Source organism: Engystomops pustulosus, chromosome 3 (genome assembly GCF_040894005.1).
Source record: "Engystomops pustulosus chromosome 3, aEngPut4.maternal, whole genome shotgun sequence".
NCBI classification, from domain to species: Eukaryota; Metazoa; Chordata; class Amphibia; order Anura; family Leptodactylidae; genus Engystomops; species Engystomops pustulosus.
The window spans coordinates 66,202,233-66,222,858 of record NC_092413.1 but is presented as its reverse complement, the minus strand read 5'-3'; positions in this window follow the sequence as shown (position 1 = coordinate 66,222,858).

Here is a 20,626-nt window from a genome sequence, read left to right as displayed (position 1 = left end):
AAAGTAAAGGTGACACATACGTAGCTCTATGTGAACTTCTCCCCTCAGTCTTCTTGTGACTGTTCCTCAGTAGGATTTCCTCGGTATCTCTGTCTCTGAGGCCGCGATGTGGCTACGAACGGAGAAGCTTCCACATTCCGCTGTGATTGCCTTTTCTGCGACGGTTGGTTCTCTAGTGACGGGGCATTCCAATCTGGGAGACGTAAATCAGGCAAGTCCAATGCCTGCAAAAATGACTTGAGCTCTTCATGTTGGGCTAGAGTCACCGTTTTTGTCCCCGAGCGCGCATGAAGTGCAAATGGGAATCCCCATCGGTACGGTATATTTCTATCTTGCAGTAGGGACAACAGTGGGCGAAGAGTAGCTCTTTGCCGAAGTGTCCTCCTGGACAAATCGGGGAAGAGTGTGATCGTAGCGCCGTCAAAATCAAAGTCTCCTTTTATCCTCGCTTTTTGCAGGATCTGTTCCTTGATGGTGAAATGGTGTATTCTGCAGATAATATCTCTTGGGCGTGATGGATCAGAACTCTTTGCTCGTAGAGCTCTATGGGCTCTGTCCATTTCAATAGGCGTGTCAACCGGACGATTTAGTAGTGTATTAAATATTCCCGTTAGTGTCGGGATTATATCTTGAGATTGTGTGGCCTCCGGCAAGCCCCTGACGCGTATGTTGTTACGCCTATTCCTGTTCTCCAGATCGTCCATCTGTAACATAAGCTGGCGTTGCTGAGAGATAGTAGTTGTCATTTGTTCCCGCATTTCTGTAAGCGAGGAGGAGACCTCAGCCTTAAATGTTTCCAGCTCATCCACTCTCTCTTGCAAATCCGAGATCTCATCCTGCACTTTCTGAAGGTCATGGCACCATGCACCCTTAAGGTCAGCGGCAAGCACATCCATATCCCTTTTAGAGGGGAGGAGGGCCAGTAGAGCCTGCAGCTCAGGGTGACCCTTTAGAGTATGAGCAGCAACCTCAGGTGGAGGTAGATCAGAGTGAAGAGGAGTATCTTCAGCTAAGGCAGTGGAATCTGATGGCAGGGAGCTAGTCCCCTGTGTGGAGACCTTAGCAGGGGTTTGTATGATAGAAGCTGCATCCCTGGTTGTATCAGGAGATGGAGAAGCAGGGGGGTTGAATAGAGACCTTTTAGATGGTGGGCTACCTCTGGAGGTATTCTGTGCCCCCTTCCTGGTGGAGTTAGGCAAGGGACTAGCATGTGGGGCATCCTGTGCCCTGTCCCTTACCTTCTGCGGAGGTGCCATGTGTGCTGCAGTAGCAGGAGGTCTTTGAGACCCTGTGGAGCCGGCAGAAGACAGCGGAGCCCGGGATGTTGCAGTTGTCGGGGATGGCAGCAAGCAGCTCCGTGTGAGCGCTGGTAGCTGTGCCCGGTGATCGGGGCAATCGGCGCGTGAGCGGCGTCCTCCGGTGCCTCTTGCAGCAGGTGTCCGCGGAGTCACTGCCGGCACAGCCGCGACACGCTCCGCGCGGCAAGATGGCGGAGCCCGGGGTCTGAGTTGGCGGGAAGCGCTGCCGGAGGAAGGTGATTGCTGCTGCAGGGGCTGGAAATAGTTGAATATCGGGATAGCCGAAGCTAACCCCTCTCGCTGGACTTTAGAAGGCCTCCGGTGACCAGATCTCCCCATTAAAGGCTGGAGGTTAGTCCCTAAAGCTGGGCCCGGAGCGGAGCTCTCCTTAGACGCGTCCGGCCAGTTGCATGGTTAGCTACGCCCCCCCGTTGCCCATAATTTTGGCATAATGGTGCGATTAAGCAGCCTCAGTCATCCATGCATGCTGCCCCTGCTGTTTCCTGTCCATTTCTGTGGTGTTTCCATCATTTTCTGAGGTTTCCAGGTTTTTGGCCAAGATTCCCTGTGCAGAGCCTTGGTCCCCTTGAAAAATGCTCGACTTCAATGGGGTTCATTCGAAACAAGCACTCGAGCATCGGAAAAAGTTTGACTCGAATAACAAGCACTCGAGCATTTTAGTGCTCGCTCATCTCTACTAAGATGTTCTCCCTTTTGGGGCCCACAGGTGGCCACATAAACTTCCAGAGGGGGTCAGCAGATTTACTTACCCGGTCCATTCGCGACCCAGCGGAATGCACTGAAGTTCACTGAGCCATCGTGGGTGAAGGTAAGCGCTTGTCAAGCGACACTTTTGTTTTTTTAAATGCGGCAGTTTTTCCGAATCCGTTTTTTTTTTTTACGGCAACGCCCCCGATTTCCGTTGCGTGCATGCCAGGGCTGATGCACCACAATTCATTCGCGTGCCGCGAAATCCCGGGGCAATACAGGGAAAATCGGCGCAAAACGGGCCCTTAGTAAATGACCCCCATTGTGTTCCATTTACTACTGCAAGAATTAATATCACAAGACTATGGTAGTCCTCTCTCGTCCCGAACCAAAAGGCCATTATTCAGGAAATTCAGCATAACTGTACCCTAGAGTACCTAATTGTCCAAAGGTCAGGCTCCATACAGGCACCCAAGGAAATTAGGTAGAAATGGTTTGATTATATGAATCTGGAAATCCTAGATTAAGACCTTTGTAGCCATTATGAGTCTGGTGAATGTTAAAAAGCTCTTTTTCTGTTGCTCGTTAAAACTGGATTAACTCCCAGAAGCCTTTAAATAAATGCCTACTCCAACCCCTACCCTCCTAATTTCCTTTTCCCTACCCTCTTTCTCTCTCCCTGTCTTATTTTGTTTATGATATTGTTATAACCCAGTAGTGATGACTATTGTTGAGGGTACATTTTACTAATGTACTTACTTTTCGCCTAGATGACGGGCTTCTATCTCATATCTATTTATGTTGGAAACATTTCTAATAAAAATTTGCTCACTCAACTAGTTAGGTAGGATAGAAAGTCATATTCAGAATAGAACTTAAGAAAGTTAATAGGTCATTTTCCTGCAAGATGAAAGTTATAAAAACAAGAAGGATTTATAGTGCAATGTATTTTTAATCAATTCTTGTCTATTGACCCTAACATATTAAGGTAATAATGTACTTGATGTCCATAAGATCCATTACTTCATTAGATTTGTAATGTGTCTAGGGAAAAATAAGCTTTTGTTAGAAACTCCTAACATTTATTTTACATTAATTCAACTATTGGTTATATAAAATGACCATAGGGGAGATTTACTAAAGCTGGGAAAAAAGATGCACTTTTTAATTTGATTTTGAAAACATTCTTTCTGGTTGGTATGTGATGAAATACTTAATACTTAAGTATTTTTTTATACAAAAAAAATGACAGGAACCTTAATTCTTTGTACCTTGCACAATTGGCACTGTATCAAATACTCATTTTCCGCACTCTACGTGCCCGGAAACCGCAAAGAGAATATTTGCTAAACTCTTAACGGAGTACAGAGCCAAAAATATTGTAATTGAGAGAATACATAGGTCTTTGAGAACACTACCGAAATCTGAAGAGCCACCTAGAGATGTGATATGTGCTTATTAAGCTACAGGGATACCGCTGACATCCTGAGAGCAGCAAGAGAAGCCAAAGATATAGAATATGAGGACACCAAAATTGCATTTTTCCAGGACTTGGCCCCTCTACCCTATACAAAAGGCGACTATTACGAGCGCTAACAGACCACCTGAAGAACCAAAAAATCCTGTTTACATGGCTTTTCCCTTTCGGCTTAAGTTTTGCCTCCCAAGGTAGAAGATGCACTGTAAAAGTACCCGCTGACCTACAAAAAGCCTGGGATATTTTAGACATACCACCGCTGGATATATCTTCATTGGATGCCAGTAACAGAGCAGCACATGGATTCACCCCCGCTACCGGTAATCAAGAAATGGGCAACTTACTCTTAGACTCTGGTATACAACCCTATACCAGACCAGTACTCCTCCCAAATACTATTCCTGTTTTTTCTAAAATTCATTTCATTTTATTGGTTTTTTATAAGTTGTTAATGGTTATAGTGCACACGTCACCTACAACACACATGTGTTGAGACCAGCATCTCTCACAGCACTAGTTTTATGGCATCAATTAAAATAACATCTTTTAATGTTCGTGGCCTCAATACTCCCAGGAAAAGGTCTCAAATACTGACTCTACTGAGAAATGACCAATTGGATATATGCTTTATCCAGGAAACCCATTTTAAATATGGTGCAACACCTACATTTCCAAAATATAAATATAGTCATTGTTTCCATAGCACCTATCTGAAGGCCGCCAGAGTCACCAGCATCCTGATCTCCAAATCCGTTCCATTAAAACATATTCTAACATGGGCGGATACTGAAGGAAGATGTGTGCTAGTGAAAGGCAAAATAGGCACAACCATAATTACGTATATACTCGAGTATAAGCCGACCCGAGTTTAAGCCCAGACCCCTAATTTTACCAACAAAAACTGGAAAAACATATTGATTCGAGTATAAGCCTAGGCTGGTAAATGCATTGGTCACAGACCCCCCCCCCAGTATATAACCAACCAGCCCCCTATAGTATACAGCCAGTCCAGCCTGCCCCCAGTACTATACAGCCAGCCCAGCCTGCCCCCAGTAGTATACAGCCAGCCCAGCCTGCCCCCAGTAGTATACAGCACTGCCCCCAGTAGTATACAGCACTGCCCCCAGTAGTATACAGCCTGCCCCCAGTAGTATAAAGCCTGCCCCCAGTAGTATAAAGCCTGCCCCCAGTAGTATAAAGCCTGCCCCCAGTAGTATACAGCACTGCCCCCAGTAGTATACAGCACTGCCCCCAGTAGTATACAGCACTGCCCCCAGTAGTATACAGCACTGCCCCCAGTAGTATACAGCACTGCCCCCAGTAGTATACAGCCTGCCCCCAGTAGTATACAGCACCCTAGCCTGCCCCGTGTGGTATACAGCCTGCCCCCAGTAGTATACAGCCCAGCCCAGCCCAGCCTTCCCCCGGTAGTATACGCCTGCCCCCAGTAGTATACAGCTTGCCCCAGCATTAAAAAAAAAAATAAAAAACTTATATACTCACCCTCCGGTGGCCCCGATGTGCAGCGCTGCTACCCCGATGTCCGCGTGGCTCGTCTTCAGGCTTCCGCGCCCGTCTTCTTTCTTCTGCCGGGCGTCGCCATTGCTCTCTCTCTCGGCCGGCGCCTAGTATGACGCGCCGCTGCTGACGTCATACTAGGCGCCGCCCGGGGGAAGAACAATGGCGGCGCCCTGCAGAAGAAAGAAGACGGGCGGGGAAGCCTGAAGACGAGCCGCGCGGACATTGGGGGAGCAGCGCTGCACATTGGGGCCACCGGAGGGTGAGTATATACGTTTATTATTTTTTAAGTATTTTTAACTCGTGACTCGTGTATAAGCCGAGGGGACGTTTTTCAGCACATTTTTTGTGCTGAAAAACTTGGCTTATACACGAGTATATATGGTACTCTAGTTTCCATTTACGCTCCAAATAATACATGGCGTCTCAAAAAGACCTTGCTCGACTCACCGGACACTATCAAACACTTTAGTAAAAGAATCCAAACTTTCTTTGAGGAGAATAAACCAGTAGATACCTCCTACACCATAACTTGGAGCAAATCATCTCAAGAGATGGGTTACCATACATAACAAAAATCTCATCAACCTCATAAGGCATAAATGTGGAACATTAAACAGTCCGATACTTGTGAAAATCCCATTACTAGAGGCACCATCCAAACGATTTTGACACTGTCCAAAGACATACGCCTATTAGGGTACCCTCCGCCACTGGTACTTAGCAGCATAACCCCATTCCTATCGAACAATGACAAAAAATGCAATCCCTCACAATTCTGGACATGCCTAGAAACTAAGCCGCTAAAAATCTTTCATAAACAAAAATTCACTGACATCAAGGAAGCCTTATTAGAGAAGGCACCTAACTTAAATTATTTGCAAATAGAAGAACTCAGACTCTTTCAATCGCAATTTATTAAGAAATACCCTATCCTCCATGATCCTTGTTGGTTAGAAAAATGGCTTTTTAAAGAAGCGTTACCAAAAGGAACCATCTCCTTACTTTATGACTACATATTGTCTCAAAGATCACAAGCAGTCCCTGCCTCATGACAAGATGGTATAACACCCCAGAGGTCCTAGTGAAGAAACAACTATTAACTAAAGATACATGCTGGAGATGTGGAAACAGTGGAGGTATACTGGGACACATTTTCTGGAGGTGCCCCAAATTATACTGCTTCTGGAACGAAGTACAATCGCACATAGCAAAAATTACTGGCAAAAAAGTAAACTTAAGCCCTGAATCTGTCCTCTTATGGCTTCCAAGCAAGGATTGTAACCCAAACAGAAAGGACTTAACCACGCACTTAGTACAGGCAGCCAAGCTAACCATCCCTCCCAAATGGCTACAAACAGATCCCCCATCCATTGACAAATGGTTAAACCGCTTAGACAATATATGTAGATTAGAAGAGTTAGCCAGTTGGGAAAACAGGGCCCATGATCAATACAAAAAACTATGGCAGCCTTGGAAAAGGGCCAGAAACCATACGATGCAGATTACCTCAACATAGGGAGTAACCAGAACACACAAAAAATGAAATGAGCAATACCAGTTTCTACTAACAATATAAGACTTGAAGGAAGGGAGTAGACCACCACCAATTCACCTCAAGATGCCGAGCAAAAACATGCAATAACTTCTAGTAAGACTTGCTGGAACAAAACAATAAGATAATATAAGACCATGTAGATGATGGAGCAAATAATATCCTCATTGTTTCATTAATATATATGTGTATATCATCACAAATGTGTAAAATGCACATGTAACCTGTAATTCATTTATATAATGAAAACAGTAAAAAGAGTTATACAAAAAAAAAATCAAAAAAATTCCAACCAGCCCCTTTTTCCCTAGAACTCACGTTAAAAAAACTGGTATTTCCTGGCTGCAGAGAGCCTGTAGGGTGTTGTAGAACATTGTGCCATGCTCAAATATGCGTAGGGAGCGTGGTTTGGTCTTCAAACAATGCTGTGTTTTAGTATGACACGCACATGAGAGCCGCCGCTCTTAGAATTGCTTCACTCTTCAATTCCACGGACACTTACTTGGGCCAACTTCACCAAATAAGTGAAGCAGGAACGCAGCCTGAAAAGTTAACTGACCTGAGGGCCAAGATCCCACTAGAAGATAAAAGAGTGCACTCCTTTTACACTGACATCAGATGATTCCATAGATTATGGCAGAACCTGTTCTGTTAAATGCTGAGTGGAGAGGGTGTCGGGAGTCATTTTTCATTGACGTCACTCATCATTTTTCCCTTCTTTTTATCTGTCAGTGTCAACTTTAAATCAAACAATAATCCATCAGTATTGCTAAAGCCACAAAGAGTGGCACAATGACAAACTCTGGAGGTGGCAGGAATATGGTGGAGGCGGCAGCAGCAGGAGGTCAGAAAGTGGCACAGTGTGTAGGTTGGCGACAGCAGTAGCAGCAGCAGGAGGCCATAGAGTAGCACAATGACAAATTCTGGAGGTCACGGCAACATGGTAAGCCTAAGTGTGGCACAATAGCAAAATGTGGAGGTGGGGGCAGCAGCAGCAGGAGGTCAGAGAGTGGCACAATGACAAATTCTGGAGGTGTAAGCAACATGGTAGGCCACAGAGTGGCAAAATGACAAAGTGTGGAGGTGGCAGCAGCAGGATTACAGAGTGGCACAATCACAGTGTGTGTAGGTGGGCGGCAGCAGCAGCAGCAGTAGTACGGGCCAGAGAGTGGCACAATGACAAATTCTGGTGGTGGCAGAAACATGGTAGGCCACAATATGTCACAATATGAGTGTGGAGGTAGCGGCAGCAGCATGAGATCAGAGAGTGGCACAATGACAAATTCTGTAGGTGGGGGCAGCAGCAGGAGGTCACAATGGGGGACATTTACTATGGTGTTTCCGCCAGTTTTGTGGCGCTTTCACCGCATCTTCTGCTCTCCTACCTATTTATTAGCTGTCGGGGACAGAAAAAATGACTTTTTCCGTCTGCTCCGACTCTTCTCCGAAAAGGGGCGTGGCTTTGGCGTAGTGGAAACTCAGACACAATTAATATGTGTCGCAGCCCTTTTTGGGCGCTGTAAACTGGCGGAAAGTAGACCAAAAGAAAACTGGTCTAGCAGGGACTGTTGGACACATTTCTGGTGCCCGGGACAGATTTTGGTCCCAGGGACAGAAAATGGTCTCGGCGCCAGAAATGTCTCTGCACGGCTCCACAATATTAAATGTGTATCTTCTTTCCCAAAGCAGGTCGGTAACAAAGCCAATGCAGACACCGACACTAAGTAAATGTTCCCCAATGAGTGTGGAGGTGGGTCATCAAGCAGAGTCCCTGGCTTGGAGTTGGGCCTACACCCTGCTGCTGGTGAAGATTCTGGAGAAGACAATGTGACGGCGGCTGCAGCTGTGAGTACCCCAGTCTGTGATAAAGTGATTTATAAGAAGGAGATGGAGATTTCCAGATTACGTGCTGAAATAAAATCAAAGGGTTAAAGGTGAAAAAAAAATCAATATTCAATAATTGCATGCTAGACCACAGTAAATTCTTTTGCAGAACAACTTTATCGTTCAATAGCTTATATACAAGTACATTTGGCATAAGTACTTCACCCCTCTTCGGTTGTAGTATGCCGTAGTAGTATTGCACAGTCCACACTCAATCTTCTATGGCTCCACTGAGACAACGAGCGCCAGGTGAGTCCTGTGACGTTTCGGAGGGGAACCCTCCTTCCTCAGACATGTCTGAGGAAGGAGGGTTCCCCTCCGAAACGTCACAGGACTCACCTGGCGCTCGTTGTCTCAGTGGAGCCATAGAAGATTGAGTGTGGACTGTGCAATACTACTACGGCATACTACAACCGAAGAGGGGTGAAGTACTTATGCCAAATGTACTTGTATATAAGCTATTGAACGATAAAGTTGTTCTGCAAAAGAATTTACTGTGGTCTAGCATGCAATTATTGAATGTTGACTAGAAGGAGGGTGAGAGACTCCTAACGATAGACCAGTGTACACACTCAGGAGAAAAGAAGGAGCGATACATGTTTTAAAAGTTGTGAAAAAAAAATCAATGGCACCTGAAGATCCAGTGTGTTCTGTTCAGGCCCAGAGTGAAGGAGTGACTGTGTCTGCTTCAGAGGGTAAAGTGTTAATGACTCCTCCGGTACACACCTGTTCACACCTGACAGCAGTGACTGTGGAGAGAGTAGAGACTGCAGGTGGAGATAACCCTGCAGTGACCTCAGTATTACCAGTGACCCCCAGTAATAGAGTCTGAGACTACGTGTAATAGACCTCAAGTGGACTCGCAGTTGTCTGTAGACCAGGAGAATAACATGGAGGTCACAGACCCAACAGAGGTGGCTAATGCCAGTGTACAGTCACCGGTAGAGGATACCGGCTCCAGCGCACAAAGGCCGCCAGCGGAGGGCCCCAGCGTGCAAAAGCTGCCAGCGGGGGGCTTCAGCGTGCAAAAGCCGCCAGCGGAGGGCTTCAGCGTACGATAGTCACCAGCAGAGGGCTCCAGCGTGCAAAAGTCGCCAGCAGAGGGCTCCAGCGCGCAAAAGCCGCCAGCAGAGGGCTCCAGCGTGCAAAAGCTACCAGCGGGAAGCATTAGTTCCAGCACACAGGCTCCAGCAGGGGGCACTAGTTCCAGCACACAGGCTCCAGCAGGGGGCACTAGTTCTGGCACACAGGCTCCAGCAGGGGGCACCAATCCCGGCACGGAGAATCCAGCTGGGGGAGCGGTTTCTGGTGCGCAATTGTCGTGGTCACGGAGATCAAGTGCCCAGAGCACCATAGACTCTAATAGTGGAAGACCGCAGAGACTATTCTCAAGTGTGACAAACCCAACCCCCCAGAGGAGGAATGCCGTGCGGATTAAATACATCGGTCCTGAGGAGGGGATCCCAACACGACAGTTTATTGGGAAAGATCTTCTGAAAGGATTTATGAAGTTTGATGCATTAGAGGTCTATGCGCTGATCCATGTGCCAACCACGAGTCTCAATGGCTTCAGCTTCAAGCTCCCACGAAGCCTCGACCAATTCTGGGAGATCTATAACTCCACAAGAGACAACAGTATCTGGAAGTATCTCCAGGTCATACAGCTGTCTAAGCCTCTGACCGTGGTGGTGACCATCTTTCTCCAGTCTGAGGTGGTGGCTCTGGGTGACGTGCTGCTCTGGCTGCGGAGACAATGTCTGGTTCTGGATGAGCCATGTAAGATCTATGATGAAGAGGGGATCTGGAATGGTGGATATAAGGTCAGAGTGCAGCTGATCCAGGACCGGGGAGTCACCAGACATCTGCCACACGTCTTCTTCTTGGGCTCTGACAGGGGGATATGTTACTATCCCAGGCAGCCACGACTGTGCCACAGATGTGGCGGCCGGCACATGGCGTATTCCTGCCCTCATGCCAAATGTTCCCTGTGTGGAGAGCTGGGACATCGGAGAGACGCCTGTACAGGACACGTGAGGTGCAATCTCTGCTCGCTTTATGGACATACTTTTCTGGATTGTCCAGACGCTCAGCATAATAAGACCTGTGAGCCACCAGGTGAGGAGACTGCAAAGGAAGGAGAAGAAGGAGCTATACCTGCAGAAGAGGACCTCAACCAAGAGCACCATAGCTCAAGGGACCTCACTGCGGGCTCTGGTGCTGGAGTCCAGAGTTCAGGTGACCCTGGATGTCAGGGCTTGGGTGATCCAGTTACAGATCCAGTAGAGCAGCAAGTAGAGATGTTGGATGTCCAGCCTGAGGTGTCATCAGTTACTGGAGTGACCTCTGGGGTACCAGCAGTTGTCCTAGTGCCGGTACCACCACAGAAGCGATGCAGCCTATGGATGATGATGTTTTAAGGTGGTAAAACGTAAGCATGTATCATCTGGACTGGAGTCTGGGAAACATCTATCTGCAAGAGCATCACCGGATGTGGAGATCTCTCCTGGGAAATTCCACGTCTTAGGAGAAGAAGTGGGAGATACGTGTGATCCTGACATCCCGGAGCGCAGTGTGGAGGAGCTGGCTGAGGAGAACATTGCCGTGTCCATGTCCACCAAGAGGTGGGGAACAAAAGGACACAGTAGTGGTAGAAGGAAGAAGACCAGGAAATCCAAGTGACCTGCATGAGTTTGAAGATCGGTATCCTGAATGTGAACAGTCTCAAAACAAAAACAAGACGTCAGGCAATTTATCAGAGATTGTCAGATGAGAACTATGACGTGTACATGATACAGGAGACCAGACTACAGAATAATTCTGAGGTCTTCTTATCTAAGAGAGACTGGACACTGGGGGCCTCGTTCTGGTCTTTTGGGCTAGACAAATATGATGGGGTTGGCATATTGTTCAGGACCTGGGAGATTAGAATAGATCGGATATTAGAGATCTGTGCGGGAAGATGTTTAACGGTGGATTTTACATGGCAAAATATTCGTTACCGAGCCATAAATATCTACGCTCTGCAATCCCGTAGAGAGCGTCGGGAGATGTTTCAGCAGGTCAAGCCTTATTGTTTCACAGCTGAAGTGTTTATGTTGTGTGGGGATTTTAATTGTGTGTCTAGTAATAGTGACCGCTCTAGTAACGTGGATCGGCTGAGATACGATGAGACCTATCTGAATAATATTGTCCAGCAGGCTGGCCTTGTGGATTGTTGTCGGCGTCATTTTCCTGGTAGGACGTGTTATACCTATCATCAGGGCAGGAAGGCCAGTAGGATAGATCGTATATATATATAAAGCAGGAGGTCCATAGTTTGGACTGTAAGGTCACCCCTATAGAGTTCTCCGATCATTGTATGGTCAGTGTTGGGCTGGATCTGAGTAACGCTGTGGTGTTCGGGAAAGGCTATTGGAAGCTGAATAGTTTAGTCCTCCATGATACGAGGCTTCGAGAGCAGTTCATGGCCTTCTATGAGGACAGAAGGACGACCGAGTGTATGTTTCCTGATACGGCAGGGTGGTGGGAGTGCATGAAGGGGGATATTAAACAGTTTTTTATATCTGCAGCAAGAAGACAGGGAAATGTGAAGTACATGCGATACTGCGCTCTGCGGCGAGCCCTGAGTAAGTTGTATTCTAGAATAAATGGTGGGGAGGACATTGATAGTAAGAGGGTCAATCGTATTAAGGAAGAGATGAAGGAGCTGCAGTATGACCGCCTGAAGTCTCTGAAAGCTGAGGGGGAGTTTGATAGTTGGGGGCTGCACACCTCAGATCCCTATGCAGCCTGTAGAAATAGAGTGAGTAAAAAACTCCTGATCAGTCTGATAGATGCTGAGGGTGAAGAACAGACGGAGAAAGGTTTGGTGCAGGTGCATCATTACCACCTATTATAAGAACTTGTATAAAAAGTCTGAGATTAGGGAGCAGGACATAGACCTCTATCTGAGAGGTATCAGCCTGCCGAGGTTAGATCCTGCCCAGGCAGAACAGATGTCTCTGCCCTTCACAGAAGATGAGGTCAGGAGAAGCATAGACTCTCTAAAAACCAAGAAGAGTCCAGGTCTGGATGGACTGACAGGCGAGTTCTATAAGGAGTTTAAGGATCTGTTGAGTCCGGATCTGGTGAGGGTGTACAATGATATTTTCTCCTCTAGGAGGTTGTCAGAATCGCAGTCCTGTTCCATCTTGGTCTTGTTGGCCAAGAAGGGAGATTTAAGAGACTTAAAAAATTGGCGCCCATTGTCTTTATTAAACACAGATTATAAAATTCTGGCAAAAATTCTCTATTATAGGTTGAGTGAAGTTGCAGAGGATCTTGTAATGATGAATCAGAGGTGCAGGGTGAGAGGCCGCTCTATAGAGGATTGTTTATTGTTGGTTAGAGAGATCATGACGTACAGTAAGTCCCGGAGGGTGGGCACATACATAGTGGGGTTGGATCAGAGGAAAGCCTTTGATAGGGTCCATCACACATACTTGTACCAGGTCTTGTTGGCTTATGGGATCCCGCCTGTGTTTGTGGAGTGGATGCACATTCTGTATAAGGATGCGGTCACTAGGCCGCTGGTTAATGGTCATTTTGCAGATCCATTTCGAGTCTTGTGTGGAGTGCGGCAGGGCTGTCCTCTCAGTCCTCTGCTCTACATCTTCAGTTTAGACCCTTTCTTGAGGAGGGTCCAGATGAATCCTGATGTTGCAGGTATGAAGGTCCATCTGGGCAGTCATGAGGAGGAGGTGAAGCTTTGTGCTTATGCTGATGACGTTACGCTCTTCATCCCGTCTCGGCAGAGTTGTGAGGCGTTACTGCAGGAAATAGCAATGTATGAACAGGTGTCTAATTCAGCGGTAAATATGGAGAAGAGTGAGGCCTTGTGGATCGGGGAGGAGAGCGACGCTTTCCAGGTTCCCTTTAATATAGTCCTGGGAAAGATTAAGATCCTGGGTGTTGTGTTTGGAGGAGATGATGAAGGAAAAGACAACTGGGTGGAGAAGTTGATCTTGTGTGAGGATAAGGTGAAGCGATGGCTGATGTGGAAGCTCTCCTACCACGACAGGATTGTCCTCATGAAGAGGTTCCTGCTGCCATTGTTTGTCTATGTGAGCGTGGTGTTTCCACTTCCAGATAGTTTGCTCCTGAGGCTCACTAATGCTTTCTTCCATTTACTTTGGGGGAATAGAATGAACATTGTGAGAAGGAACGTCACCTACCTGCCCTGCAGGGATGGGGGTTTGGGGATGTTGTGTCCAGAGCTCTTCTTTAATTTGCTTTTCTTGTATAAGAATTTTTCCTTTGTAGGTAGCAATGAGGTAAAGCAGTGGGCGCGTATGTTCAGACAGCAGATAAGGACCATTCCTGAGTGTCTGGACGGTGGGTGATCCCATTAAGAGAGTGACTGCGCATGTCAGGAGCGCGGTGTCCTGGTACGGGGTACACGCCATTAGAAAGGTGATAAAGTGGAAGATAACATGTGATGATATGAGGGACATCCCCAGGAAGCTCCTCTACAAGTCTATACTGAGCGCTGACTACAGGGCGGTAGTGGAGCTGAGGAACGCCCCGAGTGTAGACGTTAGGGGGGCAGTGCGGCTGATGGAGGACCATAGGGTGCCCCTTCATATGAAGGATATTCTGTGGTTGGGTTTTCATGGAAAAATGTATGTAAAGGCGAATGTGAAGATCAGGAATACGTCAGATCGGTCGTGTCCTCGTGAGGAGTGCGGTGCGGAGGTAGAGACTATGGAGCACCTGGTGTGCGAGTGTCTATTCACCAGGCAGCTGTGGGGGCGCTGTCTCGCCTGTTACATCTCCCCCATCTAGAAGTGCAGACATATGCAGAGGTGATGTACGCTCAGTTCCCCGCAGCTCTCGGGGCTTATAGTAAGAGCACGTTGTATCTTATCAATGCTGTCTGTGTCTATCATCTCTGGGGGGCCAGATGTTGTCTGGCCATGAGGAGTGAGGAATTATCTGTCACTACAGTGGTGGGAAACATTATTAGTGCCCTGGCCAGAGTGTATGAGGGGGATAAAAGGGTTAATCCTCAAAACCTGCTGTGGAGGAACGTCCATGTGTCCCCATTGATGATGTAATAGGATGAGGGGCTTATAATTGTCTTGTGGATATATGTATCAAATATGTATCATGTGTATAATGTGTATTATATGTATCATGTGTATCGTGTGAATATTTTGTATTTGTGTTTTATAAATAAAAAGATTGACAATATCAGTCCCTGGTAAAGATGGTGGGAGGCAGATTGAACAACTGGCAGAAAATGTGTGGCATCAGGCTGGTGGCAGCATCAGAATAGTGACTGAGGCAGGTAGTTAGAATCCAGACTCATTTCTCAATGCTTTGGGAAGGCGTCATGGCTGATCTAATCTGATGCATAAGGTATTGGTGTGTTGAAACCATGGCCGATCCATGCCTAAATTAATCTTAACAAAGGTCAGTCTCTCCACATTAGGGGTAGACAAGCGGGTTCTCCTTGGGGTAACTATGGCCCCCGCTGCAATGAACGCCCACTCTGATGCCACACTACTGGCCGGGCAAGACAGCTTGTCTACTGCAAACTCTGCAAGTTGCGGCCACACATCTAGTTTGGCTGCCTAGTAGTCCAGGGGATCCTCTACCTAAGGTGGTAGAGTGTTGTCCAAGTAGACCACCACCTGCTGGTGCAGGGTCTGCTCCATGTCCTGCTGCTGCTGGTGGCGGCAACCCTCCTCACTAGGCAGGTGAAGGAAGCTCCAGACTTAAGCTGCTGCTGATGGGGCTGCTATTACTCCTACCCATTCATCTCCCCACAGCAGCCGTGGCAGTAGTACGTGAGTGACTGCCAGGAATCCCCTGGTCATGGTGCACAAAGCCAGCGGCCAACTGTCTTTTCAGTATTTCTCTATAGTACGCAAGCTGTAAAAAAAAAAAAAAGCACCCATTTTGCACCAGTAGCGATGGTCCAAGAGGGTGGGCAGCCAAAAGTCATCCCTTTGCCGGTTGTTGACTATTCGCTGTCACTAGTTTGGCAAAGCAGTATGCAGTGGGCAATCTGAGCAAGTGACTCTGAGGAACTTCCGGCCTCCATCTCCACTGTATACTACCTCGGTGCTTCTGGGTCATCTGCCTCGTCTTCTACCTCCTGCTCCTCCTCTATTGTCACTTAAGTAGCAAAAACACTAATTTCACTAGACCCTGCCCGTGCTCCAATGTCCTCTTCCTCCTCTAGTTCAGCCCCCACTGGACTCATGTGGCCATGAGATGTAGGCACCATTTTTCCAGTGTCATGACCAGACAGATTTTGAAGCATCTGACATGATGCAGGTGAATGACCTTAATCCACCCGTATTTCTGGCGACTGACAAATAACGTAGCCTCTTCAAAGGGCCTGAGAAAACGGTGACTGACATCAAAGTTACACAGGGGAGTACTCCTGTCTGTTTGCATCATCCAAAAATCATTAATGGCTTTTCTCTATTCATACAGGTGGCCTAACATATGGAGGCTGGAATTCCAACGGGTGGAAACATTGCATATCCGCCTATGTTGGGGAGGCTGTTCTGCCACTGCAACTCGAGGAAGGTGTGCTTGGTTTTGTAAGAATGGAAGTGCATGCACAGTTTCCTGGCCATTTTTAGAATGTTTTGCAGATGGGTGAAAGACTTCAGGAACCTTTTGACAACCAGAATGAACATGTACACCATGCAGGGCGCATCGATCATCCCTCCTTGGTGCACGCAGACACCATGTTCCTCCCATTATCTGTCACCATGGTTCTGATTTTCAGCTGTCATGGAGAAAGCCACAAATTGATTTTTTCTTGCATGTCACAGAGAAGTTCCAGGTGTAGAACTGCGTGACACCGCTGTGCCCTGCATATGTGGTATGATGGAGCAGCACTTAGACTTGTGGAGGCTGAGGTGGTGGTGGAGAAGGAGGAGGAGGCGGACACTGGCGCAGGATCAGCAGTTTGACAACGTGGAGGAGAAAGCAGCGTCTCCTGTTCAAGTTGTTGGTGTACTGGCCCTGACCATAGTTACAGCTCCACGCGTCCGTGCTGCCGTGCACCTTGGAAGAAACGATTAAGCTTAAGGACTGGCCTCCTTCTGTTCTACATATTTGTGAAGGGCGGGCACTGCCTTTTTGGAAAAAAAATTTCGGCTTTCAACTCTCCACCTCGGTTCGGTGCAAGCAAATAGCTCTCTGAAGGGTGCAGAGTCCACAACTTGGAAAGGGAGGGACTGCAGTACCAACAACTTGGACAGGAACACGGTCAAGTTCTGCACCTTAGGATGGCTGGACGCATACAGTTTTCTCTTTGTAATCGCCTCATTCAATGACTGCTGATGCCATGCGTAGCCAGAGCAGTAGTGTTAAATATTAGGGATTTACAATATTCTAATTTGGGTATGAATATGTACTCAAGAGTTGAGCAAGCACAACATGGTCAATGAGATCCGAATGTGATATGATTAAAATACGAATGGAGAGTGAGAGTATAATACTAATAAGTGTAATCAGGACTATATATGGTAAGCACTTGTACGTACATTTTTGACATACCAAAAACAATGAAAGAAAACAACCCTCTACCACATCTAGATGGCAAGAGTTAGCCTTTACCATATAATGGTCTCTGTGTTAGCAGGGCCATAAAGTAATTTCCTGTGGCTATTACCACATATGGATGTGAACAAGACTTATGGATCCAGGAACTTTGTTGATTTGACACGGATTTCTTGATATCTACCTTAGCAACAAAAAGAATTTAAATTTGGGGAATACAGAACCCCAAAAACGGACACCATGGACTTTGAGAAAAAAAATCTCTCCACCAACTATGTGGATTTGACACACATTTATTGATATCTACTTTAGCAACAAAAACAAATTGAAATTTGGGGAATACAGAGCCTCAAAAACTGACACCCTGAACTTTGAGAAAAAATCACTCCATCAACTATGTTGATTTGACACTAATTTCTTGATATAAACTTTAGCAACAAAAAATAATTAAAATTTGGGGAATACAGAACCCCAAAAACTGACACCCTAGACCAGTGATGGTGAACCTATAGCACTGGTGCCAGAGGTGGCACTCAGAGCCCTTTCTGTGGGCACTCAGGCCATCAGCGCAGGATAGAGTTTACCAAACAGGAACAAATCCATTAAATCTTCCTGCAGTCCTTGGCAATTTATGAGATGCTGCGCTCAGGGGGGGCGTGGCCTGATGCGCTGGTGAGCGGACGCACGGCCGGTGAGCTCCGCGGACTCCCGATCCCCAGCGGCACTCAGCGATCGGCACTGCCGAGAACAAAGCGGAGGGACCTCATTAAGCACCCCCGCAGACACTCTGGAAAGCACCAGAGCAATGGGGAAGCCCAAAAGAAAAGGAGCCGGGCCGGTAAGGCTGACTTCCCTATTCCCGGCGCAGAGCCAAGATGGCGCCGACACTTCCCCCACACGCGGCCCGCCGACAGCATCAGAGAGGAGGAAGAGAGCGGGGATGCGCTCTGAAGCTGACATAAGCGCAGCCTTCCACTTCAGCCCCTCTATGCCCTACTTGGGAGCCCCAGAAAACATCCAGACCCCACAGCATGACCCTATGAGCAACCCCTCACTGAGTCAAACAGCATGCAGTAACACAGTGGGCACCCCCCTCAGCCACAGTCACAGCTCTGCTACATCAGCCCCCTCTGCTCCAGTGACTGAGCACACCATGAGGCACATGCTATCTGACATGCTGGGAGCCCTGAGGCAGTCATTACAGAAAGATATCTCCAGCGCACTAAGTGTCCTGCAGAATGAGATAACACATATTGGAGAAAGAACCTCTGATCTGGAGGACAAAATGGAGCAAGTCACTGATGCCCACAACTCCTTAGTAGATGCCTACAACGACTCCAACGATGAAATAACAGACATAAAGCTAAAGCTAGCGGACCTGGAAGACAGATCCAGGAGAAACAATCTAAGATTCAGAGGCATTCCCGAAACCGTGGAAGCAGATCACTTACAAGATTTTCTCATTGATTACTTTGTCGCCCTCATCCCAGAAGCTGAAAAAAAGGATTTGGTAATAGACAGAGCGCACAGAATCCCCAAACCTAAAAGTGTCCCTGCCTCTGCCCCCAGGGACGTTATTACAAGAATACATTTCTTCCATTTTAAGGAGGCTATTGCGAAAGCAGCAAGCAGCAAAAAACCCCTTCCAGAGCGCTTCCAGGGCATCACAGTCTTTTCAGATCTCTCCGCAGCAACACTGAGCAGAAGAAGAGAATTCGCTGTAGCAACCAAAACGCTGAGAGAACACAATGTGGCATACAAATGGGGTTATCCGGTCAAGCTAATAGTCTTCAGAAATGGGACCAACTACGTCCTCAACTCCCCGAAAGAAGCTATTTCCCAACTCCATAAATGGAACATCATCACCCAAGAAGAAGGCGACCTCACCTCTCCAGCAAAGAAAAAAGCAGCAACTCTGACTAAAGACTGGAGCACGGCCACCTGAGAGGACTGCCCAGACAAACAGCAAGTATCATTGCTCTAACCCTCCCCCTTCACCTGTTATTGTGAATGACTCTATCATACACAGGTTCCCACACCACCCTCTTTATTAAAATACCTCCCACTCAAGGGAGTCCGCGGAGCCAAGAAATCTCCATTCTTCTCCGTATTGGTTAACTAAACCCCCTCCCACACTTATACCAAGCCGTCTTGAAGCTTGGTAGGTTCAGAAAGAACCGGACAGTCGGAATCCTTTCCCCCAATTTACATCCCTTGATGTGAAGATGCTGACAGTATCGACACAATTAGTGTTTAAGTTTTGCAGTTTTTTTCTTATAATCAATGTTATATTGATTAATTGTTCACATTTTGTTAAGGCGACAAATGTAATAATTTGTATAAAACACAGTATAAATTGTTTGTATAGATACAGCGTTGTAATCAGCATCCACTCTTATCCTATAAAAAATGACATTTAACCTCACCACTATTAACACCAAAGGCCTAAATAGCCCTATGAAGAGAGCCTTATTTTGGAAAGAAGCCCAAAGCTTAAAAAGCGATATTATCTGCGCTCAAGAAACACATTTAAATCTAGAAGATACAAAAAGACTAAAACACAACAAATTCCCTCATATATTCTTTGCTCCTGCAGAGAAAAAAAAAAGGGGTATTGCAATTGCTATAAAGGATACAGTGGCCTTTGACCTCATAAAATCAGAAGTGGATGCTGACGGACGCTATATCTTTCTTATTTGTAAAATCGATAACGAAGTGTTCACATTGATCTCCATATATGCTCCCAACAAAAAACAATATCCTTTTATCAAAGGCATCATAGAAAAAATCAATAACATAAAACAGGGACATCTAATAATATGCGGAGACTTTAACCTGGTCCCCAGCTCAAACATAGATAAAGCTCCCCCCCCCGCCCCAAACTCAAACACCTCCTGTGATAGCGTGAGATTCTCCAATCTCATCCTTTCGGAAGACTTATATGACTCCTGGAGAGTCTTACATGCCGCAGAAAAAGACTACACCTTCTACTCTATACCCCATAACTCATACTCCAGAATAGACCTAATATTAGTGGACAAATGGCTATTACAAAAAGTTACATCAGTTAATATTGGTCAAATTACATGGTCTGACCATGCCCCTGTGACCATTACCGTCTCCCACTCATCATGCCCCCAAGCAACATTTGTATGGAGAATTAACAATTACTTAATTTCAAACCCAAACATAACCCAAACCCTAGAAGAAAAATTATCAGAATTCTTAAAATTCAACAACACCCCAGATACTTCGGATGCCAACCTATGGTGCGCTCAAAAAAACTTCATAAGAGGCTTACTCATCCAACAAGCAGCCAGATATAAAAAATTTAAAATGGCCAAAACCGCTTCTCTTATAGACCTAATAACAATCTTAGACACCAAAAATAAAATTTCCCCTTCTCAAACCCTTGCAAATCAAATCCAAGAACTAAGATATGAGCTTTATCAACTATACCAAAATCAAATAGAATTTAATATGAGGAGATGCAAAGCTAAATACTACTGGCAAGGAAACAGAGCGGGCAAAGTCCTGGCTAGCAAGATTAAAAGCAGACAGTCCAAGCAAAAAATTCCCTATATTTTTAACCATAAAAATATTAAAATCATAAATCCCCAA